We start from the raw sequence: 7,519 nt of genomic DNA, 5'->3' as shown, positions 1-7,519 counted from the left end.
GAAAGGGGGGAGATTTTGCATAAGATCGCGCCACGGAAAAAAACTGTCATATCCAGTTATTGAGCCACAACCCAAAACGAGTGAAATATGGAGAATTGGACGTTATTATGCTCGGCAACCGACTGGCTATGAACAACGAATCACTTGGATCGATGGCCACATTGGTATGAATGTGGCAGTAGTGGAATACAAGGGCATATTTCCTGGTCATACACCCCATGGAAATGCAAAGATAAACCAACAGGCGTACATAAGAACATCAGCAGACGTTATGGAAAATATTATATTTAAATGTGAAGGCGTTACTGCAAAAAAACTTTATGTTAATCTTCAACAACATGCGGAGGAAAACCCCAGAAATCTAAGACAAATCGAAAATGCGAGGTTCAATCAAAAAAAGAAAAAGCAGGGAGCAGGAATAAAAATATATCATAAAAATTACGCTGACGAGATATTAGAGGTCATTAACATGGCGCAAACAAACGAATTTGTACAAAAAGTAACCCACAGTAAAATGGAATCTGTTAATGTAACTTTATTCTTTGAAGAGCAATGCTTGGATCTGAAGCGGTTTTGTTGCTCAGGTAAAACTATTCTTGGGATTGATAAAACTTTCAATTTAGGACGAGTCTACGTCACAGTTACAGTTTTCAAAAATCTTTCCTTGCTGTCATGTAAATCCGGTGAACACCCATTGTTTTTCGGTCCTATATTTTTACACCACAAATCTGACAAATCCACATTTACAGAATTTTTTACCAACATAAAATCCAAACTTGGTAGGAAGTTGGATAACTTGACCGTTGGTACTGATGACAAATCGGCTCTACACGGTGCTTTCACATCTTCTTTCCCGGATTCAACTCATGTCCTTTGCAGCAGACACATGAGGGAAAATTTAATAAATTATCTTAAGGATAAGGTCGGTACCAGTGAAAACCTCCGGAGATCAATTGTTAGTGAAGTTTTCGGTTTGTTTCATTGCCAAAATGAAAAAGAGTTTGATTCAAAGACTGAAGAAGTCGTATCGTAGGCTACTGTAAAACCAGGTGCAAAGGTATTGTTGGATACCTCAAAACAAGATTTCTTCCGTTATTTAAAAATAATATTTGGCAAAAAAAGTCACATACAAATGGATACCTGTGGACAAATAACAACAACGAGTCCTTAAACCATGTATTGAAATGCGTTGCCAATTGGAGACAACATAAACTTCCTGATTTAATTCACATGCTTGGTGATATAATCAAGTCGTCGTATACCGATGTGAGAAAGGCACTGTTGAAGCAAGGGCCATACACGTTGTACGGACCATATGCCCAATTTTCGTTGTCCGTATACACTTGGATGCTGATGACGGAAGTCGAACGAAATAAATATTTTAAAGATTTTTTACAACGTGTTCAGTTGTCTTCCCCTGATAAATGTCCTCCTCGTCTTTGTTCATCAACTGATGGTAAATTGCGAACAATAACTCCATCACAAACAGCTGGATTGAAAAAGGAAGAGAAAGACTCGAAAAATATAATTTTTCATTAATGACTATTAAATATGTAGACCTTGATAGAGTCGGCCCTTGACACAATTCGTTAATATGCCTAAGCAATAAACTTATTTCAATTGCATCAAGACATATACTAGCTTTTTTTCTCAGATATGCATGGCTATATTAAAAATGTAGTAGATGACATAGCCATTTTAGTAGGGACATAGCGGAAATAGCCATTTTAGTAGGGACATAGCCATTTTAGTAGGAAAATATCGGAGTCGCAATTTTAGATGGGACATAGCCATTTTAGTAGAGACATAGCCATTTTAGTACGGACATAGTCATTTTAGTAGGAAAATATCGGAGTCGCAATTTTAGATGGGACATAGCCATTTTAGTGGGACATAGCCGTTTTAGTAGGAACATAGCGGACATAGTCATTTTAGTAGGAACATAGCGGACATAGTCAGAAAATATCGGAGTCGCAATTTTAGATGGGACATTGCCATTTTAGTAGGGATATAGCGGACATAGCCATTTTAGTAGAGACATAGCCATTTTAGTAGGGACATAGTCATTTTAGTAGGAAAATATCGGAGTCGCAATTTCAGATGGGACATAGCCATTTTAGTAGGGATATAGCGGACATAGCCATTTTAGTAGAGACATAGCCATTTTAGTAGGGACATAGTCATTTTAATAGAAAAATATCGGAGTCGCAATTTTAGATGGGACATAGTCATTTTAGTAGGGACATAGTCATTTTAGTAGGAAAATATCGGAGTCGCAATTTTAGATGGGACATAGTCATTTTAGTAGGGACATAGTCATTTTAGTAGGAAAATATCGGAGTCGCAATTTTAGATGGGACATAGCCATTTTAGTAGGGACATAGCCATTTTAGTAGGGACATAGCGGACATAGTCATTTTAGTAGGAAAATATCGGTGTCGCAATTTTAGATGGGACATAGCCATTTTAGTAGGGACATAGCGGACATAGTCATTTTAGTAGGAACATAGCGGACATAGTCAGAAAATATCGGAGTCGCAATTTTAGATGGGACATAGCCATTTTAGTAGGGATATAGCGGACATAGCCATTTTAGTAAGGACATAGTCATTTTAGTAGGAAAATATCGGAGTCGCAATTTTAGATGGGACATAGCCATTTTAGTAGGGACATAGCCGTTTTAGTAGGAAAATATCGGAGTCGCAATTTTAGATGGGACATAGCCATTTTAGTAGGAACATAGCGGACATAGTCATCTTAGTAGGAAAATATCGGAGTCGCAGTTTTAGATGGGACATAGCCATTTTAGTAGGGACATAGTTATTTTAGTAGGGACATAGCGGACATAGTCATTTTAGTAGGAAAATATCGGAGTCACAATTTTAGATGGGACATAGCCATTTTAGTAGGGACATAGCCGTTTTAGTAGGAAAATATCGGAGTCGCAATTTTAGATGGGACATAGCCATTTTAGTAGGAACATAGCGGACATAGTCATTTTAGTAGGAAAATATCGGAGTCGCAGTTTTAGATGGGACATAGCCATTTTAGTAGGGACATAGTCATTTTAGTAGGGACATAGCGGACATAGTCATTTTAGTAGGAAAATATCGGAGTCGCAATTTTAGATGGGACATAGCCATTTTAGTAGGGACATAGCGGACATAGCCATTTTAGTAGGGACATAGCGGACATATGGGACATAGCCATTTTATAACTACCCGTACGGTGCGGTAACTCCAAGGAAGGCTAGACCTAGAATAATATGTCACAAACAACGATATTTTCTGGCTTGCATGAAATGTTTATGATTAATTTAATGACTCTTCTTGACTATTCAGCAGACTTATACTACTATATAGGCCACAGCATATTTGGAAATAGAAATGAATGGCTGTTTCTGTAATGCACGGTTGTGTGAAAGAGAAGAAATTAATCAATTTTACTAATGTCGGTTGGTCTAAATCTAAATTCATAGAGTCGACAAGAACCTGGGAAGCAATGATAAGTTATGCCGGAGTGGAAAGAAAGGTAGCATTGGAAACGATTGAGAGGTGAGAAATCAAGTTGTAGACAAACAGTTGATGTTTCAAAATATAGTCTATAGTCCATACTCATACTGTCATAGGACATTTCAGACTGTGATATATCAAAATTTAGTGTAGATATAGTCTAGTAATGGTATGCAAACACTGCTGGACTGTAGTACATGCAATGAGCATATATACGCTCATTTAGTACATCAGATAAAATGCATTATGTATTCAAGGTATTAGTTAGTATTTAGGGGTATTTTTAAAATCATGCTGCTCCAAATATTATTTTCTTCCTTATTTTAGATACTGTACTACAAAAGAAAACGGCAATGTTCCACCAATCCGACCTAACGCAGGCTCTGATCCCTGCTGCTATCAGTGCTATAAAATGGATTAAACAAGAAGTCTTGAAGCTTAAAGGTATATGAGAATCATAATAGTTGCAAACAGCTTAGATGGGCTATTCATATTGAAATACTTTAGCACTTTTCTGCAATTGGAACTGCCCATCAAATTCATGTTGGAGACTTCATTGAGATTTTCAATTCATTTTTTTCCCTCGACTAAGAAGATCTTTTGAGGTTAACGAGGCATTAATAAATAAAGCTGAGGATATGAAGAATGTAAATGATACCAGGGCACGTCTATTTAACACTGTCAAACATAAGGATTATACTCTCCACCCAACAATGATTCACTGAAGAAGCATGTGGCCCTCAAATCAGTTCTCGAGTTGGCAAACTGCAAAGAAAAATAGTCAAAATAATTTATGAAAGTGTGCCAAAATCAACTTAAATTGCACAGATTTTTGTTTTTGTATTGACTGCAGAAATCACAGTACACCTATAGAGGAAAAGTCGATTTTTGAGATAGTGGATTTCGAAAACAATTCAGAAGAAAGTGAATTAGATATTACAGTTGATTTAATAAGTATCATACATTTGTTTTGTTTTTTCGGACATTTGTTAGTGTCGTAGTCCTGTTTCTAGAAATATTATTGCCTTTTCAAATACATAACCACATAAACTAAAAAAGATTAATTGTGAATTGTAATATTTCTGTTCACTATGTTATGTACATATTGTACATTCATTTAATTTTCTTGACTTTTGCGGTAAATTTCTAAGTGAGAAATAACTGATTTATTTGTGTTTTCGTGCTCACGATGTTAATTTGTGACTTCATTGCTTAAAAATAAATAGGTTTGATAGCTTCTATAAAATGGATGTAGCTTTATATGCTGTTCTTGTTGTAAACTGCTTGTGGTTATTACATAAAATTTATTCGCAAATGTGAATCAGCGTTGTTGGTGTCGCTGCTTTCGAGGTCACTCCCGACTCCTGTCACACAATTAAAGTATTTTTTGTTGTTGGTTACATGTATGCCATATTTTTCGTAATCTACCTAATAAATTATGATTGACTGAGGAAGTCCGATTTTGGTCAGGCAAAACATTACAGGAATACATTTGTGTTAGTGTGCTGTAGGGCTCTCGAATTGTATAGTTCTTATGTATGTGTTGTAAACTTATGGTTATTGAATTTCCGGGAACCTCTTATATTCAATTTCGCACCAGGATTGTGGAACAAGCTGTAATGCGTTCATTATGTTCGTTTTCACACAAAACTGAAGAATTTATTTAGTTACCAGATGTGCGCTACGGAACTCATTTTCTGGGCGTTTTCATGGTTTCGTCTCACGGCCCATATCCGTGGTAAGGATCTACAAGTGTTTAGTAACTTACTTATACATTTTTCAACAACGTCTTAGCATAACTTAACTAATAATAACTAAACAGGGCTATGGAAAGGCTGCCCAACTCAGCGCAAGGTCGAGCAGTAATAACTAATATTCATCCGCTCGCTAACAGCTGGTTTAATTCAATTGTTACGTCATGCAGAAGTCATTGTTCCTTGCCGAAAATGTAGAGAATATAGGACAGATCGTCGCACATATTTCTTGTAGTAAAAGCTTCTTTTCCGTAAAACGTGCAACTTTTGGAAGTGGGAACAAGGCAATATTTGTTACTAAATTTTTAAGCAACATTTTAAAATCATTTTCAGGTAGTTACCTGATGTGCGCTACGAAACTCACTTTCTAGGCGCTTTTCAGGGCCTCGGCTCGCGGCCTAGTATTGAGTTACTGAAAACAGTCGAGTCGAACCCTCCAACGACAAAAGTTGTCAAATGGAAGTTCGCGGTCGTCTCCACATTGATTCCTTTTTTACCTTACATGGTGTGTTTTGCTGTCACGTTAAAAATGGCTAAAGTAAATAGTTGCAGCAGAAGGCCCAATTCAGGCATGTTGCCGAACGGGCTTGATAGCCCCGGAAATTGAATTGCGAGAGTCTAGTAAAATGCTTGGGGCGATTTAAGATGCGCAAAACCTCAGGCGGGTCGTTTTTCGTTAGAAAAGTTCTTGTCATCGCACCGCTATCGAATTCTGTGATTTTTAAACATTTGGCAAAATCAATTGATTCAGGGTTGTCAGTGTTATACGCTATTCGGCAGCGACGGCTAATTTGGTTCCGCGTGAGATATGATTGCAGGGTAGAACGACTATCCTTCGCTGGTCAGTGGCAATTTTCTTCACCAACTAACCTAGACAGCTAGAAGCCATATGTTACCTCGGGGGCTCCCAAACTGCAGTACATATACCCCCAAGTGTACATTTCGACTTCTCGGTGGGTAGCATTAACTGCCTGTCCAGAGTGAGAGGGTGTGAAATTAAAAACAAATTTTACCTGAACTTCTGCATCCAATGTGTTTGCAATAATATAAATACTTATCAAATATCTTTTCATTGGTTTTAAAAATGGTATAGCATAATTTTTCATGTAAAATGAGGAGTTGCCCATGTATCTACTAACTTTTAAGAAAGTCTGAAATGAAACAAATCACCCAGACACCAAGAGGGCTTAGAAAATGTCCAAATGATTCTAGACTAAAATTATCGGGTCAATACTCTGGATTAAACAAAGAGGGGCCATGAAAAAGCCACACCATTTATACTTGCACATACTGTCCAACTCGCCCATTTGTAATAAAAACTCTTCATTCAATTATGGCACATCTATTTAAAACACAGGCAAAAAGGTGAAATATATTCAAATTAGGCCTAAAATGTTGCTTCAAACAATAAGAGAGCACCAACACAAACAATTTCTTGAATAAACCGGTGCACATGACTTTGAATAATTATCATATAAATTAAGCTTCGCAATAAATTATGATAGAACAATGGAAGAAAGAACATTGTAAATGAGGAATATTATCCTGTTACCACATACCTACTTTACCCCACACTATGTCAGGTATGGAAATAGAACGTGAAATTTGGTACAGATGGATGTGTGAGCAACAGGAATCAAATTTCATTTTAAAAACTAAAAGGAATAATTGCATATACAAAATGGTTTTAGTTTCATTCAACGAGTCCAAACTAGTATTCGTATTATAAAGTGGTTTAAGAGAGAACAGCTTTAAGAACTATAACTACATTACAGCTTGACTACACAAATTTCGGTACTCCTGAAGTATGCGTACCAAGATGGCGGACACCGGAACGTAATATGTGTACCAGGTTAGGCCATAATTTTATTCCAATTTTCCTTATTTTAGTTCTACTACGAGTTCGGGGACTAGCCGAATAACTCCCGTAGTATTTGTACCTAAAATTATGGCCTAACCCTAACTTGGTACACATGCTACGTTCCGGTGTCCGCCATCTTGGGACGCTTACATCAGGAGCCCCCAAATTTTGGTGTCCACATGCATTTTAATTTTCTGCTACAGGCTTGAAAAAATACAAAACATGAAGAATTATAAAAATATTAAAATGCATATCATACTAATTGCATGTTTTTAATTTTCTAAAAAATTGCATTTGTATAAATCAAATTTGCTTTGGCCTGTTTACGGAAAATTTTGGCCTATACTAAAAAATGAACTTTGAAATTTTTTACAGTGTTAAATGAAACACTT

At 36.6% G+C, this 7,519-nt stretch overlaps 1 long non-coding RNA gene across 2 annotated transcripts; it reads left to right on the top strand.

Moving 5' to 3' along the window:
• The first annotated feature begins 3,233 nt into the window (after positions 1–3,233).
• On the top strand, positions 3,234–4,993 carry LOC144432446 (uncharacterized). Of its 2 annotated transcripts, XR_013480684.1 has the most exons (3): positions 3,234–3,554; positions 3,840–3,956; positions 4,366–4,993. It is a non-coding gene; the product is annotated as an uncharacterized LOC144432446 (long non-coding RNA). The 2 variants fall into 2 exon arrangements; XR_013480683.1 differs by having other exon boundaries at positions 3,840–4,993.
• The last annotated feature ends 2,526 nt before the right edge of the window (positions 4,994–7,519 follow it).

Source organism: Styela clava, chromosome 15, assembly GCF_964204865.1.
Source record: "Styela clava chromosome 15, kaStyClav1.hap1.2, whole genome shotgun sequence".
Classification (NCBI taxonomy): Eukaryota; Metazoa; Chordata; class Ascidiacea; order Stolidobranchia; family Styelidae; genus Styela; species Styela clava.
Note: the sequence above shows the minus strand (reverse complement) of the source record. Positions and strands in the feature narration are given on the sequence as shown.